Source organism: Mauremys mutica, unplaced genomic scaffold, assembly GCF_020497125.1.
Source record: "Mauremys mutica isolate MM-2020 ecotype Southern unplaced genomic scaffold, ASM2049712v1 Super-Scaffold_100320, whole genome shotgun sequence".
Lineage (NCBI taxonomy): Eukaryota > Metazoa > Chordata > Testudines > Geoemydidae > Mauremys > Mauremys mutica.
In genome coordinates, this window is record NW_025423313.1 from 214,924 (window position 1) to 234,379 (window position 19,456).

Consider the following 19,456-nt stretch of genomic DNA (forward strand, 5'->3'; position numbering starts at 1 on the left):
AGGGCTTCTCCCCTGGTAGCTGGTGCTCATTATCCATCAAGTAAATCAAAACACTTCCACCTGCAAGTGGATTTAGCCCAGGACCCTCAGACTCAGCAGCTCTTATAGCTCCCCCCCCCCCCGCACTGCGCTCTCTGCTCAGGTCTCCTAGCGCCGGAAGCCTCCTGTTTAGATCCTAAAATAGCATTTTTGCACCGGGGGGGGCTGAAATTTTGGACTGGACATTGTAGCTCCACCGTTATTTTATTGAATTGCTTCAAAACAGCAAGTCAAGAAAGTCTCCTAAGTGCCAGGCTCTCTGCCATGGAAACAGCTGCCCCTGCTCTCCAGGAGTCTGTGCGTTCCACCCAGCAACGTACAAACCTGCTCTGCACTGAAGGGGGGTCAGACAGTGACGGTAACACAAATCTTCCGACTGTGAACCCAAGTCCCTTCCTTTCTTTAACCCAGGACATGCCAGTCAACTGTTAGCCATGGGGTTATCTTCATCTTAAAATACCTCTCAGGACATTGAACAGAGGAAGTGAAACCCCCTCCCCCGAATGGCTCCCTGTTGAGGCGTTGTACCGTACCTGCCCCTGGAGACTGTCTGGTTTTATATCCTTAGAGCTTTTTCTCTTCAAACCCCTTATCCCAATCTGTGGGCCACCGCCACATTTCAGAGTTTAGAATTTACTCTCATCACCCTGGTATGGCACTTTCCATGTGAATTAGACAAAGTGAGGGGGGGAAGCTCCATGGCTAATGAAAACTGATGCTTTGGGTGAGGCCTGAACTCATAACCCCAGTAGTGCGCCTCCCTCACTAGCCAGGTGTGCCCCTGTAGGTGCTTCATAGACAAGCTTGGGAAGTAGGGTAGTTACCTGTGTCTGTGCTTAACCACTTTGGTGACCTAATTGAGAGGCTGATGGTTCAAACCCAGGTGAAGATAGAGGTAGTTTTTTTTTTAGTGATGAGACTCCAGTACATTTTAACAGGCAGTAAAATGCCTCAATTCTGGTCTAGCCTCATTGGGCAAGTGTAAGTGGCACTTTTGCCAGATGCATTGGTGGTATAGTGGTGAGCATAGCTGCCTTCCAAGCAATTGACCTGGGTTCAATTCCCAGCCAATGCAGGTATGTGATGTTTTCTCTACTGGGAATGGGTTTAATTTCAGTCACTCTGTATCAGTTTATCAATGAAATGAGAGAATCAATGTGCTGCAGGTCATTAAACACCCAGTGGAGGAAGAAAGGGGCAGGACTATACAATAAGCAGGTGGAGTCATCCTGGTATTACAATGTTTGGTTTATTTTATTTTTTTTCCTTTACTTCCCTCTCCCTTTTAGACTCAGAGCCTTTAGGGTCAGAAGGGACCAGTGTGATCATCTAGTCCGACCTGCTGCACCTTGCAGGCCAAAAGACCCACCCACCCACTCCTGTAATAGACCCAGGAGGGGAGGCAGCTCTGTTCACTGCCCCTACCCCAGGCAGCACATGGAGGCCCTCTGCTCCCCTCCCCCAATGGGTGTGCAGAGATGTGCCAGCAGCACTAAGGTGGCTCCCTGCCCACTCTGCCTCCGTCCCTCTGTGCCGCTCCCAGAAGTGGTTGGCATGTCCCAGCATCCCCTGGGGCGGGGGGAGTGTCTCCATTCACTGCCCCTGCCCCGAGTACCAACTCCACAGCTCCCATTGGCCAGGAACTGCAGCCAATGGGAGCTCTGGGGGCAGCGCCTGCAGGCAGCGGCACACGGAGACCCCCTGGCCCCGCCCACCTAGGAGCTGCTGCCGCAGGGTTGTGTGTACCAGTCACTTTGGGAGCTGCAGTGCCCGGGGTAAGCGCCACCCCTCCTGCACCCCAAACCCCGCCCCCAGCACAGAGCCAGCACCCTGCTCCCAAATTTCCTCCCAGAGCTTTGCTTGTCTTCCTTTCACCCAGAACCATCCTTCTCCTGGGATGCAAGTAGCCATCCCTGGGAAGCCAAGACGCAGGCACAGGATTCTGCCTCCCAGCAGCCAACCGCACCTCCCCAGGCTTTGCAGAACGACTGGTGGTGCTCTACTAACCCCACTTAGCCGCACTGAGGTGCTTAGCTTCTGCCCTGCCTTCCTCAGCTCGACTTTCCTCTTTTGCCCCATTCCTGCCTCACTCCCTCCTTTGGCAAGTCACACAGAGGAGGCAGCAGGAAGAGCCGGCCGCCATAGGCCAACCTCCAAGGGCAGAGGAGACCAAGCCACAAGGCTTCAAAAGGTGACTGGCCAAGATCCTCTAGCTTTCCCCTGCTGATGCCAAGGCTTTTTCCTCAGCTCATTTCACCACCCTCTGCCATGCAGGGATTGGGGTTATCGCAGGTGTTACCCGAAATTGGGCCAGCTAGTCAGCGTAGGAAGCACTAATGACCCACCGGAGTTTGGCAGAAAGCAGCACATTTATTATATTGATAGCTTAGCTCAAAAGAAGGGGGGGGCGGGGGGTGTCACACTCACAGGACACGGCACTGGAGATGTCAGGATTCTACAAGGTAAGTGTCCCACAGCACCGTGATGGACGGTGCGATGAAGGTAAGTCTTCCTGAGGCACAATGAAATACAACGCAGAGAACCACTGGCCAGGCGGTCCGGGTGAAGGGCATTCACTGGAGGTACAAGCTTGTGAGTGCTCTCCTGAGCACAGGGCCCCTTCCCCTTTTAAGGGCCTGCACCTCATGGCCTGCGACTAGAGATGACTTGGCTGCATCTGGTTGGTCACACTCCACCTTGGGCAGTGTCCATGCTCTGGGTGTGTGAGGGCTGCCTAATTAGAGTCCCAGACACCTTGTCTACCTGGGAGCTCTTCTGCTCTTCAACCAGCCCATTCATCCCACCAGCATTCCAGGAGGGAGCGGGAGGGGAAAAGCCATTTCACAGGCATTCAGAGAGGGAGAGAAGAGAAAAGTGGGAGCAGGGGAAGTATAACAGACCTTCTGAGCGTTGAAATCACTGCTGCTCCTACAACAGCAGGGACAGGCCACTAGGAGCTGGGAAAATTAAACCCACATATTTCTGCACCAGGGACCTTTTTCATGTTAGGCAAACGTGATTACCACTACACTACAGAAGCTCTGTCCCAGTGCTCTGCCCCTCCCTTCATAAGAACATAAGAATGGCCATATTGGGTCAGACCAAAGGGCCATCCAACCTCACATCCTATCTGCCAACAGTGGCCAATGCTAGGTGCCCCAGAGGGACTGAACCTAACATGTAACGATCAAGAGATCTCTCTCCTGCCATCCATCTCCACCCTCTGACAAACAGACGCTAGGGACACCATTCCTTACCCATCCTGGCTAATAGCCATTCATGGACTTAACCTCCATTAATTTATCTGCAAAAAGAACAAGGAGTTCTTGTGGCACCTTAGAAACTAACAAATTTATTTGAGCATAAGCTTTCCTGGGCTAAAACCAACTTCACTGGATGCATGCAGTGGAAAATACAGCCGGAAAATACACACACACACTTAGAGAGGACATGAAAAATTGGGTGTTGCCATACACACTATAACGAGAGTGATCAGTTAAGGTGAGCTATTATCAGCAGGAGAAAAAAACCTTTTGTAGAGGCTTTCATGGCCTTTGAGAAAGCAGGCCCAGAGGCCTTTCTTCCTCTAGACTGTGAGGCCAGTGGACAGGTGAGGCAGTAGCACCTTCAGTCCCAGGCAGTAAAGTACCCTTCCTAGGAAAGGCCATGTCCTGAAAAGGAAAAACTAAAGTCAAGGAGAGTCCTTCTAAAAATCCTTGGGGATGTCACAGGGAGAAAGTGTTTCTTTACCTGACCAGGGACTTGAACCCTGGACCCTCAGATTAAAAGTCTGATGCTCTGCCAACTGAGTTAGCCAGCTTCACATTTTAAAGAGGCAAATTTCATGCAGAAGAGAAACTAGTCAAGAAAAATGAGGGCAGGAAACAATACAGAAAACCTGCTACTCTCGCTCTCTTAGCAGTCCTAGCCCCAGCCTGCTCCTCCATCCGGTGCCCTGAGGCCTTATTCTTTTTTTCGTTAAATATCAAATCCAGGAGAAAACACAGTTCTACAAAGCAAAATGAAATCACAAACAGAAATGTCATTGGAAATACAGAAATAAAAAAGGAAAATGCAGTTCCCATCACTTTATCATGTCTGGGCAATTCCTGTATCAAGAGCACCCACTAAGATCCTTGTGTGCTTACGAGAAACCTGGAGGAACTCATACCACAACCTGAACATGAAACTCAACTGCTCCCAGGTGCTGCAGTAAAACCCTTTCCCTGCTGTGACGTTGCACTCCATAGGATTTTATGAAAATATGCTAATGAGTGTGAATATAAAGTGACTGGACTATGCTTCATGCAAAAGGTCTCTTGTGAGGTATCATTACAAAGCTTATAATCTACTGTGTGTGTTCATCCTATTTGTATGAACCGATCATTCCTGTATCTGAAACTAGAAATATGAACTATAACTCTGAGGTCCTGTTGTAATGATGCGAAGTGTGGGCCATTAACAGTGGTTTGGACTCTTGATGGCTCCCATTAACCAGGACAATTGACTGTAGATGGCTCTGTCCTGCACCATCCGTGAGCCTGAATGAAGGCTTGGGGGGTCTCACAGGACATGTGACCATGTCACCTGGTACAGGAATCCATCTTAAACCTGGGGCTTTTCGCCAGGAGAGAGACAAAAGATTCCTGCCTTGTACCAAAGCTGTATAAGGGGGTGGAACTGAACAAACATGGCTGCAATCATGAGACATCCCCTAGCTACCACCTGAGCTGGAACAAGGGCTATACCAGGTGAAAAGATTGGGCCCAGACAAGAAATAAGTCTAGTCTTTGCAGATGGGACCTTTCCCTCCAGTGCTGGAGGATTCGCCCTTCTCATCTACCATTGTCCCAAGCAGCACAGCTGGTGGGAATCTTACATGTACAGAGAAGACTTAGGAGCAGAAACTCCACCCTGACCTTCCATGCAATTGGCACTTGCCCCTCACTGAGCAGGATTAAAATTCCTGCAGGGAGACTGGTGGGCCCCATCCCCTCTGGGGATGAGCAAAGCAGCAGGGTGAAAAGAATTGGAGATGCTGGGGAGTGAACCCAGGGCCTCATACATGCAAAGCATGTGCTCTACCATTGAGCTACATCCCCAGATGGGCCATGTGTGCTATAGGTTACACTCAGAGCCCTCCTGTTTCCAAAGCACCTAGTGACCTAAAAGCAGCATGAGGGACACATTCCCTGCTCTGAGGCCAAAATAATACACTGATGATAATAAGAAGTATATAGAAAGATTTTGCAGTCACTATGGGCATAACTATGATGATTGTTTCGTGTTTCACTCTTAATATCTGGCACCACCACTGCCTTTCCCTTTAATCTTGCAGTTAACAAAGGGTAAAACTAAACATCACTTCAGATACAAGGGAGTGTTTGTGTTCATTCCTGTTAGCTACACAGGGGTTTGATGTAGCTGCTTTCAATCCTCTGGCTCTGCTGGGATAAGTAACATTTCAGGGTGTCACTGAACTGAAGGAGGGAGATCACTTTTTGACAGGTTACGCCTCCTCTTAAAGGTGTTTGTCCGGCTGGCAGCCCTGGTGCCCAGGTCTCTCCTGAGGGAAGAAAGTTTCTGTGCAAAATACTAAAACTTTTAACAGAGAGGAGGGAAAGGTGATGGACACATGATGGGGCCAGTATGTACCACAACATGGTTCTTCTATGTGGGATGACTCTGAACACTGACTGATCTCCACTCCCTTGGATTTGAAGAGATGTTTAGTTGTGCACTTGGGAACCTATAAGGCTGAAGCAATTTTATGGATGGTGACACTATGATTGAAGGGTTATTTAATGTTGTAAAAATTGTTAAAAACAATTAGCTTAAACTGGAACTGCCTGTTAGTAAAGGCTGATTTCCCCACGTCAGTTCCATAAGCTCTGCTAGAAATGCCCTAGCTTCTCTCCTGCCTCGGTGGGAACTGCAGGGAATCGTCCCCTGCTGCCCTTGGCTCCAGGCTGGTTTTTCTGGGGAGGGGACGTGGAATTGGTTTGTTTGCTGTTGAGAAGGGAGCCAGGCCAGTTCTCAGGGAACGAGAACTCCCAGCATCTTCCCAGCCCAACCCAGGCTGCTGCCCTGTCCCAGCCTCTGTTCCCCTGGGGGCCCTGCGTGTTTGACTCTAGAGCAGGCCGGGAGCAGCAGCTGAGGCAGAGGACAGCCTGGGCCGGGCAGATAAGAAGGAGTTTAGCAAGCAAAAAAGGTGAAATGGCAGTGGAGTATCACCTTGGACTCAACGGCATTTCTCCATTGGTCTGTCTGCTTTGGGGCAGGGACAATAACACGTCCTGCTGCTTTCGTTATTTCAAAGGGCAGTTTAGGATTTTCATTCTCACACACGGTGCACAAAGCAGGACTCAACCTTTGCTGTAAACTAAACGAGCTGCTCACAGATTCTGGCAGCCACAATGACCATTAGGGTGAGAGCTCAGACCTGCCCCTGTCCCAGAGGGAGACAGGGGTCATCTGTGTGGGGACTGGACCACTGACCTATCAGCTCTTAACTCCCAAACGTTCAGTAACTCTATTATCAGTGTCCGTGAATGTAATTTAAACCATAAGGAAAACCACACAGGGTCAGACCAAAGGCCCATCTAGCTCTGAAACTTGTCTTCTGACAGTAGCCAGTACCAGGTGCCCCAACAACCAGTCAACAAGGCACCACTGGGACTTGAATCCAGGATCTCCTGTTTATGAAACAGAGGCTTTAGCCAGCTAAGCCATGGTGCCTGTGGGTAACTAAAACACACTGTCTGCCCACACCTGACTTCCTGCCAGTGCCACCGGGGCCTGATAAGCTTTGCTTGTGTTTGGATTCTGCAAAGCAGAGGAGCAGGTGACGTTTCCCTTACAAGTTGTGTGTGAGTGAATCTTTGGCAAGGTCTGCACTACAAAGTTGTTTCAGCAGAATTATATTGCTCAGGTGTGTGAAAAACACACAACGCTCCCTCGAGGAGGCTCTTACTTTCTAAACAGGGATGGCTGTTTTCTAGTAAAATCACTAAAAGGGAAGGAGAAACTCGAAAGAGGTTCTTCTTGGTGCATGAACCCGAATACTCTCTCAGTCCTCAAAGAGAGACCTGGAGAAGGAGACTTGCTGAAGCAAAGCCACAGGGATCTCTGAGGTTTCCCTGGCCTCTCGCCCCTGTCCTGCCTGATGTCACCACCTCTCTGTGAGGTCACCACCTTCCCACCACCTTTGACCAATAGTCTGAGGTCCTGCAAAAGGCCTTTGTGATGTCACTGCCACACCCCTCCCTTGCTGTGCTAATGTCCTGCCCCTGGCCAGGCACTTTGGAGGTTTGAGCTACTCCCTGGGGATCACCCCACTCAAGGAGCATTCGTTCTAGGCAGCAAGCCGGCTAGACAGGAAAACATCAGACGCTGCTCCCAATGCTACACTCAGTTTTTCAGAAATTAGTCGACTTTATGGCCAGAAGAGACCATTAGAGCATCTAATCTGACCCCCTGCATATCAGAGGCCTCCTGTATGACACAATAGTGACACTCTGCCACTTCAAGTTTGCTGGAAAAAGCTCTAGGCTTCTCATCGAAATGGTTTTATTTTGTCACCAAAACAGGGCAGTTTTGTCACCAGACGTGGCATTGCAGTGTGTGCACCAGCCACAAGCTGCCGACCAAGGGAGCGTTGTGTGTTTTTCACACACCTGAGCAATATAATTCTACTGAAATAACTTTGTAGTGCAGACCTGGCCGAAGATTCACACACACAGTCAGCTTGCAAGGAAAATGTCACCTGCTCCTCTGCTTTGCAGAATCCAAACACAAGCAAAGCTTGTCAGGCCTAGGTGGAGATGCAGGGAGTCAGGTGTGAGCAAACACTGTACCTTAGTTGTAGGCAGGCACCATGGCTTAGCTGGTTAAAGTACCTGTTTTGTAAACAGGAGATGCTGGGTTCAACTCCCAGGGGTGCCTTGTTGATTATCTTTTAGAGCACCTGGTATTGGCTACTGTCAGAAGACAAAATACAGAGCTAGATGGACCTTTCGTCTAGCCCAGTGTGGTTTTTCTTATGGTTTAAATTACACTCACTGGCACTGATAACAGAGTTACTGAAAGTTTGGGAGTTAAGAGCTGATAGGTCAGTGGTCCAAGCCCCTCATGGATGACCCCCTCCCTCTGGGACAGGGACAGGGCTGGGCTCTCGCACCAAATGTTCATTGTGGCTGCCAGAATCTGTGGGCAGCTCATTTAGTTTACACCCAGGGTTGAGTCCTTGATTCACACAACAAGGATAACAACCCTTTATTTCTCCTGCCCCAATAACAAGGAGACTGGGAATCCAACACCAGCCACAAGTGATCATTTCGGCAAGCAACCCAACCTATTTCCAACATACTGTAAAATCCACATGCAGACTCATACACGAAACCTTGCAAGAAAATCTTCCTAAGGGGGTCTGAAGCACCTGCTGCTGAAGGGAAGGAGGGAGCCGTGGGTTGGGATTGAGGAGCAGTGTGAGGCAGGGGGCCTGTCGGTTGGGATTGAGGGGCACTGGGAATAGGAGGGGGTTGTGGGTTGGGACTGAGGGGCACTGGGAATAGGAGGGGCCTGTGGGTTAGGACAGAGGAGAAGGGTGAAGAGGAGCAGGCTCTGGTTGGGAGTGAGGAGCAGTGAGCACAGGAGGGACTGAGGGTTGGGATTGAGGGGCACTGGGAAAAGAGGGGACATGGGTTTAGGCTGAAGAGCATCTTCATTTGGGGATCCAGCAGGACAGGGGAAGGCAGCAGGTGATTCTAATTCCTTAGGGGTGGGTGTGTGCGTGCGTGCGTGCGCAGGAAAGGAACATGCTCTATGCCCAGAGCAGGGCCGGCTCTAGGTTTTTTGCCGCCCCAAGCAAAAATTTCTTTTGGCTGCCCGCCCCCAGACATGCGCTCCCCCTGCTGCCCACCAGTGCCCCCTCACTCACACCCCCTGTTGCCCCAGCACTGGTCTCCCCCCCAAACGTGGGATCCGCTACCAGCACACTGCAGCCGAGCCCTGGCCCAGCTGCGACTCTGTCCCCATGCGGGTGGAGCTGCTGGGCGGCACGGAGCGGGAGTACTTCCAGGTGGCAGTGCGGCTGCAGGGCGGTGCGGAGAACACAGCCCCCTCCCTGGGCTTCGCAGCACTGCTGGTGGCCAAGGTGGATCAGTTCGCGCTCACCGCCCTCACCCCCGACATGCTGGTGGCCGAGGACCTGGAGAGCCCCCTGGACCTGCTGCTCTTCAGCCTCACGGTGCCCTGGCCCAGCCCCGGCGGGCGGGAAGGCGAGGATCTCCGGCTGCAGGGCTACCTGCTCAGCACTGACGAGCCCAGTCGGCCGCTCACCTCCTCACACACTCCTGGAGCCCCTCTCGCCGCCATCGCAGCCCAGGCTCAGCTCCAGGGGACCCCGTTTCCCTCCCTCCCCGGCTCCTCACACGCACTGGGAGCCCCTTTCACCACAGCCCGGGCTCGGCTCCAGGGGAGCCCGCTTCCCTCTCTCCCCAGCTCCTCACACACTCTGGGAGCCCCTCTCACCGCAGCCCGGGCTCGGCTCCAGGGGAGCCCGCTTCCCTCTCTCCCCAGCTCCTCACACGCACTGGGCAGGGCTGCCCAGAGGATTCAGGGGCCTGGGGCAAAGCAATTTCGGGGGCCCCTTCCATAAAAAAAAAGTTGCAATACTATAGTAACATGTATTTGGAAATGTAAAAAATAACTAGTGAAATACATTCAACAATTAATTTGTAATAATTTGAAAATACACCAAATACATGATTTAAAAACATTAAATGCTTTACTGGTCTGTCTACATTTGAAATTACATAATAGGCTGTTGCTGGGTGATGGTGATGGTTGGTGCCAATGGGCTGTCACTGCCTGGAGGTGGTGCTGCTGTTGCCCAGGGCTGGGTGGGGAGCTGGGCTCTGGGTTGGGGGGTGCCCGGCTCAGAGGGGCTGGGCTCAGGACTGTGGGGAGATGGGGTCAGGGGGGTGTCCGGCTCAGAGGGCTGGGCTTGGAGATGAGGGTCAGGGCTGGGGGGGGGGGGTCGGGGGTGCCCAGCTCAGAGGGGCTGGGCTCGGAGCTGGGGGTCGGGGCTGTGGGGGATGGGGTCGGGGGGGTGCCCGGCTCAGAGGGGATGGGCTCGGAGCTGGCGGTCAGGGCTGGGTGGGGAGGATGGGTTTGGGGGGGTGCCCATCTCAGAGGGGATGGACTCACAGCTGGGGGTCAGGGCTGTGGGGGATAGGGTCAGGGGTGCCCAGCTCAGAGGGGCTGAGCTCAGAGCTGGAGGTCGGGGCTGTGGGGGATGGGGTTGGGGGGGTGCCCAGGTCAGAGGGGCTGGGCTTGGAGCTGGGGGTCAGGGCTGGGTGGGGAGGATGGGTTTGGGGGAGTACCCAGCTCTGAGGGGCTGGGCTCAGAGCTGAGGGTCAGGGCTGGGGGGGGGATGGGGTTGCGAGGTTCCTGGCTCCAGCCCAGCCCCTTACCATGCCACTTACCCCCTCTCCCTGACAGCGCTGCAGCGGCCTGGTGTCTCCAGCGGGGCCTGAGTTCCCGCCGCTCGGCTGCAGCTCGCAGTCCCGCCCCCTTACCAGCTGAGACACCGGAGGCTGGGGGAGCCTCCGACATACCCTGCGGGCCCCGGAGCCTGGGGAAAATTGCCCCACTTGCCCCGCCCCCACTAGGGCGTCCCTGACTCTGGGAGCCCCTCTCGCTGCCGCCGCAGTCCAGGCTGGGCTCCAGGACACCCCGCCTCCCTCCCTGGCTCCTCACACACTCTGGGAGCCCCTCTCGCCGCCGCTGCAGCCCGGGCTTGGCTGTGTGAGGAGCTCTTGGAGCGTGTGAGGAGCCGGGGACAGAGGGAGGAGGGGTCCTGCTGCCGCTGCCACTCCCGGCGGCGCCGCGTTTCCTAGTGGGCTCTCCAGGGCGCCCGCCGGGCTGGGCAGTGGGCGTGGATCCCGGCTGGGGCGAATGGCTGTGCCAGGGCCGGCTCCCGGCAATGAGGCTCCACGCAAAAAAATAAAAATAAAAATAAAAAAAGGAGCGGGCGAAGTGCCACTCCTTAGAAAGTGCCGCCCCAAGCACATGCTTGGAGGGCTGGTGCCTAGAGCCGGCCCTGGCCCAGAGGACTTCATTCCTCCAGACTGCAAGGACAGAGGGTATGTCAAGGAGTTGCTCCTTCAATCCCCCCCACACAAAGGCCCTTCTTAGGAAAGGCAAAATCCTGAAGAGAAAGAGTAACACCAAAGAAGACTCCAAAAAACCAGATTCTTACAATCACAGTGAGAAATTTATCACCTGACCAGGGACTTGAACCCTGGACCCTCAGATTAAAAGTCTGACGCTCTGCCAACTGAACTAGCCAGGCTCACACAGTAAAAATGCAAGTTGGTGCAGAGGTGAAGCTAGTCAAGAAAAAGCAAGACAGACAATAGGGGAAACCTGCTGCTCTCTCTCTCTTCCCAGCCCTGGCCTGGCCAGGTATTAGTGCTGGTTAAAAAGACGGGAAAATATCGGCATCTACCAGCCTTTCATAGCTGTACAAGACTCAGGCACAGTAGAGAGGTGCCCATCTGCAAGTGCCTAATGGTTGGATTGGCTAATGCAACCTGTAGACGTCCAGGGCACACTGGGATATAGAGCCAAGTGTCCATCACCATCATCATTTCAAAGGGATAATGATAATGATGGGAGGGTTCACAATTGACTCAGTAGTTGCATACAAAGGTGCACATTTTCTGGCTCCTTTTCTCAGGCTCAGGTTGGCCTCCCCGGTCTAGATGTAGAAGTTACAACATTTAAACTTGAAAGAGGGTCCAATTTCCCCATCATTTCACACCTTTACATCCAAACACGATGACTTTCTGAATGAACCCTCCTCGTTCAGCCAAAAGATCTTGGGTGGGTATAGGAGTCACTGGGTAAAATTGTCTGGACTCTGTTCTGAATCAGGTCAGAGCAGAGGTACCTAGTGATCTAGTCTGGCTGTAAAATCTATATATCAACACCAAATATGGTGTGAAATTAATCCTCAGAAACGGCTGTTCCCCACCCAGATCCCAGCAAAGGGCTCTCCAGGGAAGGGGGCTATTGAGGAAGGAAAGAAGAAAGATGTCCTTCTCTCCCTGGAGGAACTGGGCTCTGCGCTTTGGACAGAAAGGAGGGGAAGGAAATGGCCACACGATGGCAGCAGAACCTGAGAAATGAAACACAACAGTCTTCTGAGCATGTTGCTTCTGAACAGTGAACGAACCTGACTCCCGTATCATGAAAAGCCAAAAAGCCGTTTCTTTCTATGCCTGGGAGAAAAGAGTTCCAATCATTCCTGCCCGTTTACTTTTGAATTATTTTACATTATAAAGAAAATTGTAAATAAATTAGTCTGAACTTGAGCTGCCTGTTATTAAAAGCTGGTTTCCAATTCAGTTCCAACTGCTCTGCTAGAAACACTCCCAGGTCCCTGCTCACCCCAGGAAGAGGAAAAAGAGAAACCCCACCTGGGCACTGCCCTTGCCTCCAGGCTGCTGTCCCGGGGTGCGGGTGGGGACTGATTGTTTCCTGCTGAGGAGGGAGCCAGTAGAGGCCTCTGGTGCTCTGCTCCTAGCATCTGCCCGGCCCAGGCTGTCCTCTGCCTCAGCTGCTGCTCCCGGCCTGCTCTAGAGTCAAACACACAGGGCACCCAGGGGAACAGAGGCTGGGACAGGGCAGCTTTGAGCTGGGAAGATGCTGGGAGTTCTCATTCCCTGAGAACTGGCCTGGCTCCCTTCTCAACAGCAAACAAATCAATTCCACGTCCCCTCCCCAGAAAAACCAACTTGGAGCCAAGGGCAGCAGGGGACGATTCCCTCCAGTTCCCACCGAGGCAGGAGAGAACCCAGGGTGTTTCTAGCAGAGCTTATGGAACTGACGTGGGGAAACCAGCCTTTAATAACAGGCAGTTCCAGTTGAAGCTAAGTGTTTTTAACAATTTTTACAACATTAAATAACCCTTCAATCGTAGTGTCACCATCCATAAAATTGCTTCAGCCTTACAGGTTCCCAAGTGCAAAACTAAACATCTCTTCAAATCCAAGGGAGTGGAGATCAGTCAGTGTTGAGAGTCATCCCACATAAAAGAGCCATGTTGTGGTACATACTGGCCCCATCATGTGGCCATCGCCTTTCCCTCCTCTCTGTTAAAACTTTTAGTATTTTGCACAGAAACCTTCTTCCCTCAGGAGAGACTTGGGAACCAGGGCTGCCAGCCAGACAAAAACTTTTAAGAGGCGGCATAATCTATCAAAAAATGATCTCCCCTCTTCAGTTCAGTGACAGCCTGAAATGTTACTTGTCCCGGCAGAGCTGGAGGATTGAAAGCAGCTACATCAAACCCCTGTGTAGCTAGCAGGAATGAACATAAATACTCCCTGGTATCTGAAGAGATATTTAGTTTTACCCTTGGTAAACTACAAGACTAAAGGGAAAGGCAGTGGTGCCTAATATATAGAGTGAAACACAGAACAATCGTCATGGTTATGCCCATAGTGACTGCAAAATCTTTCTATATACTTATTATTATTTTCTCTGGTGTCTAGACATTGACCAAGAAATTTGGCTCTTGATAAAATAATCAACTACCCCCAATTAATGCAATGGACTAGAAATTGACTGGGGTCTCTCCACACAGGTTCAAATCCTGCCAGCTACAGATGCATTAGTATATTGTAATTACTGTTGTCTTAGTGCCTGAGCATCCACAGAGCCAAATCTGGTCTTGCTCTGAGGCTGTCTACACTTAAAATGCTGCTCTAGCACTGTGGAGAAGACAGTTGCTACAGTGAGGGGAGGGGTTTTCCATTCCTGTAATAGCTACATTCACAGACCAATCTTTCCTTTCATTTAGCACTATCTAACCATGGCTTAGGTCAGCTTAATTATACTGGTTCTGGGGTTTTTCACACCCTGAAAGACATACTTGTTAGAGGGTTTATCCCATCACCCTCCCATTTCCTGGTCCTTCTCGCGTGACCAGAGAGCAGCAATGCACGAAGCTCAAAGGTGCAAACAATTCAGTGTTTATTGGGGTAAACTTCCAGCAAGCAATGATTCCAATTTCCTTCCTCAGTATCCCCCTTCCAAGCTCTGACACCACAGAGCCTTGCCTGTGTCCCTGTTCCCCTTCGCTGTTCCTATTCCCCCCCTTAGCAAAACATAATTCTAATTCCTCTACCCCCATTCCCCCCCTTACTTCCTGATTGACTGCAGACTATATAGTAAAAGTGGAGTTCTGCTTAGCTATACCCTAACCAATCATTTTACTGAAATGTAACTTACCAATCCTAACATATTATAAAATGATTATCTCACCAATTATACCCTACCACCTTAATTGGTTTACACTCAACAAATTAATTATACAGCAGACAGAAAGAATCACAGCACCAGACAGAGATTATACAGACAAGCAATAGGAAAGTGGGGACTACAGTGATAGAACAACAAAGAAATGAGGATTTCACACCCCAGTTGTTGGTGAGTTGTTCCCAGACAGGATGCTATCATGGTAGAGGTTGTGGGTGCTGGTTGCTTAACTGTCTGGCCCACAGGGCAGGATTTTGAGGTTCACCGTTACTGTCTCAGAATGCCAGCACCCATCTTTTGTTCACTTAAAATGCGAGCAGGGAGATTCCAACACCACAGAACTCATGGAGCTCCAGGAAACGTGTAACTTTAGGTCCGGGTGAGTGTGTCTAAAAATCAGCTGTGCTGTAGAAGGTCTCCAGGAGTTGAAAGAGATGTGCCATCTCAACCTCCCTAAAGAGTTCATCAACTATTAATGAAAACTAGGGTTGATAAGTCATGTTTTTTGTAGCAGTAGGATGGTGGACTGGTCTAAAGTGCCAGGTTTTAAGACTCTTTTTTCCCTATCTCTTGGGTGTTCTGGTCTCTGCATAGAGACGTAGTTTCAAATCCCACTCCTGACATGACCATCTGGAGAAAATGGCCTCACTTCAATCTCCTGTGCAACAATAGAACCCCATTTGCTTAGCTTTGCTATTCCAGTAGTTGTGAGAGAAGCTCCAAACCAGGGGGAAACAGGGCCTGTTCTCTCGACCGATCAATTTTTGTCTTCCTTCATTCCAAGCCCTTTCCTCAGATACATCCGTATTTCCCACACTATTTTGTTTAATGTTCTTTGCTTTTATGAAACTTTAGAGTCATCATTTAATTGCCACACAACTGTACTTATGAAGTGAAGTGAAACACAATATTTTTTGGATATTCTTGCAGAAGAGTTTTGTTTTCTGACCTGGAATTGAACAGGTGCTACCCGAGGGGAACAATGCTACTCCCTTTTCTTGGCTCATCCAAAAAACATAAGTTTGTGGTGCCCTTTGTTTCCCTGTTCTTCAAACACCTGTCGGGGTGGCCTAGGGATACTTGGCCCTGACTCTCGGCTAGCCAACTACAAAAGCAATTTCTCCTCCCTTGATGCTCACACCTCAACTGCTAGAAGAGGGCCTTATCCTCCCTGATTGAACTAACCTCGTTATCTCTAGACTGATTCTTGCCTGCATATTTATACCTGCCCCTGCAAATTTCTGCCACATGCGTCTGATGAAGTGGGTATTCACCCATGAAAGCTCATGCTCCAATACATCTGTTACTCTGTAAGGTGCCACAGGACTCTCTGTCTTTTTGAGGCGAGTGCAGCTGGCTTCGGATGGTGCTGACGATGGATAGAAAAAAGGCTGGAGTCAATGACTGATGAGACCACAGAAGGGGAAGGGGAATGGCAGCCCCACAGAAGGTCCTGGGTGCTCCGATGCCCCAGTTATTGCACCCTGGCCTGTCGTAGAGAGAGAAAAGACACAGAGGGACCCAGCCCCCCTACAGTGATCCCATGGACAAGAACCTGGCTGGGAGTGGGGTGAAAGCTCCCTGTGGGCAAAGGGGAGCTGAAATCCCTCAATGTCCTGGAATGTAAGTAATGGAAGCTTCAAACCCTGCACGGGTGTGGGCTGGGGTGCATCAGCAGAAGGTTGGACTGGACATGGGAGGCAGGTTTGTATAATTTTTGGTGATGCTCAGAATGGGACCAAGTCCTGCCCCACACCCCACACACACCTGCCTAAGGCTCTGGGGGGGGGGAGTTTGGGTGAGGGAGGGAGAGGGGCTGGGCTCTGGGAGAGAGTTTGGGTGCAGGGTCTGGGCTCAGTCAGGGGGTTGGGGTGCAGGAGGGTGTGTGGGGAGCAGGGTCTTGGAAGGAGTTTTGGTGTGGGGTCTGGGTTGGGGCAGGGGGTTGGGGGTGCAGGAGATGGTGAGGGGTGCAGCATTTACCTCGGGCATCTCCCAAAAGCAACCCACACCCCACCCCACCACGGCAGCAGCCCGTAAGCGGGAGGGCTGGGGGTGTCTCTGCGCACCGCTGCCCGCAGACTCCACCCCTGCAGCTCCCATTGCCACAGTTGGCACTCGAGGAGGGAGCAGCGCGTAGAGACCCCTCCCACCACAGGGCCGCAGGGACGTGCCAGCCGTCTCCGGGAGTGGCGTGCCACACAGAGCGAGGGCGGGCAGGAAAGTGCCTTAGTCCCCTTGTGCTGCTGGCGGTGGTGGCAGGGGTCCCCAGGCCCTTTTAAATTGCCCAGGGGCGGCAGGCAGGACCAGGGAGGGGGACACTCCCAAGGGCGTAACATTGCTTTGCACAAGGATAAATCTTGGAACAGGACAAAAATGAAATGGCGGCAGAACCTAAGGAATTAAAAGCCTCCAGATTCTTGTGTGTGCACTGACTCCAAACGGAAACTGTAATTTGACTCGCTTTGTGTCTGCAGCTGGTAAAATATCAAGGCAAAGCCATTCCAGTGATTATGACCCTGGGTTTGAGGCTTTGGTCTTATTAAAATGTAACTAGCATGTTACACTTGTGTTTTTAAAGGTGGCTTCCCCATGCAACCCCAAGTTGTTCTTCCCACAGCTGGCTGATGGGGGTTAACAGGGGATCTCCCCAATCTGGGGGAATCTCTCTGGACCCCACTGTTAGTTCTCCATCCTTTCTCCCCCTAATCACAGACACCCCTCCCCTCCCCATTATCAGTGTTTTGGAGCGACCCCTCCCTCCCTCCCTCCCTTTATGGGATACAGACTCTCGGTGACAGAGACTGACTGGGGCTCCTCTCTGCACGGCCCCAATGGGGAAGGAAAGAGACTGGGGGACGAGGGGAGAAGACGGGCAGGAGTCAAATGGGGCTAGACCAGAAAGGAGGAGATTTTCTTCCTGTTAAAATGTCCTGGAGTCTCATGGCTGAAAAGCTGCATCTTGAGTTAGGTTTGATGCATCAGCCTTACGATTGCCAGGCAAAGGTGTGAACCACAGAGACTGGGAACTACCTGCTTCCCGAATGCATCTAAAAAGCATCTGCAGTGGTGCAACTGGTTAGTACAGCAGGGCAAGGTGTTGGGATTATAAATTGAAGCCTTATGTGGAGCACTAGATTCTGTTCCCCATGTACCTTCCCCAACTTGTTTCTCTTACCTGTGTAGTTTGCTTTGCCTAATTTCCATGGAAAGTGCCATGCTAGAAAAAAGAGAGTAAGTTCTAACATGAAGAGGTAGGTGCACAGCTTGGAAACATCCCCCCTGTGCGGCCATTAGTTCCAGTAGATTGTTCACTGGCAGCGTGAATTGATTTCTTTGCTGCTGAGAAAGCTGCCTGGACAGGTCTGTGGGCAGCAGAGCTCCCTGCTTCTTCCAGCAAACCCCTGGCTCCTTCCCTGCCCCAGTCACTGCTGTAGAAGGGTCCTATATACACTGAGCCTAAAGCTTTTCAAAACCTTCTTAGCACAGCTGGCAGCGTATCAGTCTCATAATCTGAAAGTCCTGAGTTCAAGCCTCAGAGAAGGCAATGGCTTCTGCTTCCTGCTTCAGATTTTCTACATGAAATCAGAGAAAAGAAACTAGAGGAGAGTGGTTTCTAGACACCCTCCCACCCATCTAACACACACAGAGAGACTTCTCTATGGCATTAACTTTTCCTTCTCTCTGGAGTTTGTATTCTTCATAGAGCAAAATAAAACAAAAACATGCAAGTCCAAGCCTAATACAGTATGAAACTCAATACAGATCAAATCTCACCCTCAGAGATCTTCCAATAAGCTTCTTTCGCAGACTAGACTTATTTCTTGCCTGGACCCAATCTTTTCGCCTGGTACAGTCCTTGTTCCAGCTCAGGTGGTAGCTAGGGGATTTCTCATGACTGCAGCCACCTTTCTTCTGTTCCACCCCCTTATATAGCTTTGGTACAAGGCAGGAATCTTTTGTCTCTCTCCTGGGGAAGAGCCCCAGGTTTAAGATGGATTCCTGTACCAGGTGACATGGTCACATGTCCCGTGAGACCCCCAAGCTTTCATTCTTCCTGGCCTGACTCACGGATGGTGCAGGACAGAGCCATCTCCAGTCAATTGTCCTGGTTAATGGGAGCCATCAAGAGTCCAAACCACTATTAATGCCCAACACTTTGCATCATTACAACAGGACATCAGAGTTATAGTTCATATTTCTAGTTTCAGATACAGGAATGATCGGTTCATACAAATAGGATGAACACACACAGTAGATTATAAGCTGTGTAATGATACCTTACAAGAGACCTTTTGCATGAAGCATGTTCCAGTTACGTTATATTCACACTTATTAGCATCTTTTCATAAAATCACATGGAGTGCAACGTCATAGCAGGGAAAGGGTTTTACTGCGGCACCCGGGAGCAGTTGAGTTTCATGTTCAGGCTGTGGTATGAGTTCCTCCAGGTTTCTCATAAGCACACAGGGACCTTCGCGGGTGCTCTCGATACAGGAATGGCCTAGAAACAATAAAGTGATGGGGATTGCATTTTCCTTTTTTATTTCTGTATTTCCAATGACATTTCTGTTTGTGATTTCGTTTTGCTTTGTATAACTGTGTTTTCTCCTGGATTTGATATTTAACGAAAAAAAGAATACGGCCTCAGGGCGCTGGATGGAGGAGCAGGCTGGGGCTAGGACTGCTAAGAGAGCACGAGTAGCAGGTTTTCTGTATTGTTTCCTGCCCTCATTTTCATGACGAGTTTCTCTTCTGCATGAAATTTGCTTTTTTTATATGTGAGCCTGGCTAGCTCAGTTGGTAGAGCATCAGACTTTTAATCTGAGGGTCCAGGGTTCAAGTCTCTGGTCAGGTGAAGCAGGAACCATTCCCCTCAAAATGGAAGAAGGCATCTCTCTCTGGGGTTATTTGAGCTTTTTTCCCCCAGGACTTGGCATTTCACTAGGAAGGGCCATGTACTGCCTGGGACTGAAGGGGCAACTTCCTCACATGCCCACTGGCCTCTCAGGCTGGATTAAGAAAGGCCTCTGGGAGCTGCAGCAAACTGCTGCATGACAACTTGGTGAGCAAAGGCAGGGCTGCCCCCACA

The 19,456-nt window shown here is 50.9% G+C and overlaps 6 non-coding genes across 6 annotated transcripts; 3 read left to right on the plus strand and 3 right to left on the minus strand.

Moving 5' to 3' along the window:
* Positions 1 to 1,042: 1,042 nt before the first annotated feature.
* On the plus strand, positions 1,043 to 1,114 carry TRNAG-UCC. The gene has a single exon. It is a non-coding gene; the product is annotated as a tRNA-Gly (tRNA).
* A 3,955-nt stretch (positions 1,115 to 5,069) lies between these two features.
* Positions 5,070 to 5,141, minus strand: TRNAA-UGC. The gene has a single exon. It is a non-coding gene; the product is annotated as a tRNA-Ala (tRNA).
* A 1,562-nt stretch (positions 5,142 to 6,703) lies between these two features.
* On the minus strand, positions 6,704 to 6,777 carry TRNAM-CAU. Its single transcript has one exon. It is a non-coding gene; the product is annotated as a tRNA-Met (tRNA).
* A 4,545-nt stretch (positions 6,778 to 11,322) lies between these two features.
* TRNAK-UUU lies at positions 11,323 to 11,395 on the minus strand. Its single transcript has one exon. It is a non-coding gene; the product is annotated as a tRNA-Lys (tRNA).
* Positions 11,396 to 17,838: 6,443 nt separating this feature from the next.
* Positions 17,839 to 17,911, plus strand: TRNAM-CAU. Its single transcript has one exon. It is a non-coding gene; the product is annotated as a tRNA-Met (tRNA).
* A 1,238-nt stretch (positions 17,912 to 19,149) lies between these two features.
* On the plus strand, positions 19,150 to 19,222 carry TRNAK-UUU. Its single transcript has one exon. It is a non-coding gene; the product is annotated as a tRNA-Lys (tRNA).
* The last annotated feature ends 234 nt before the right edge of the window (positions 19,223 to 19,456 follow it).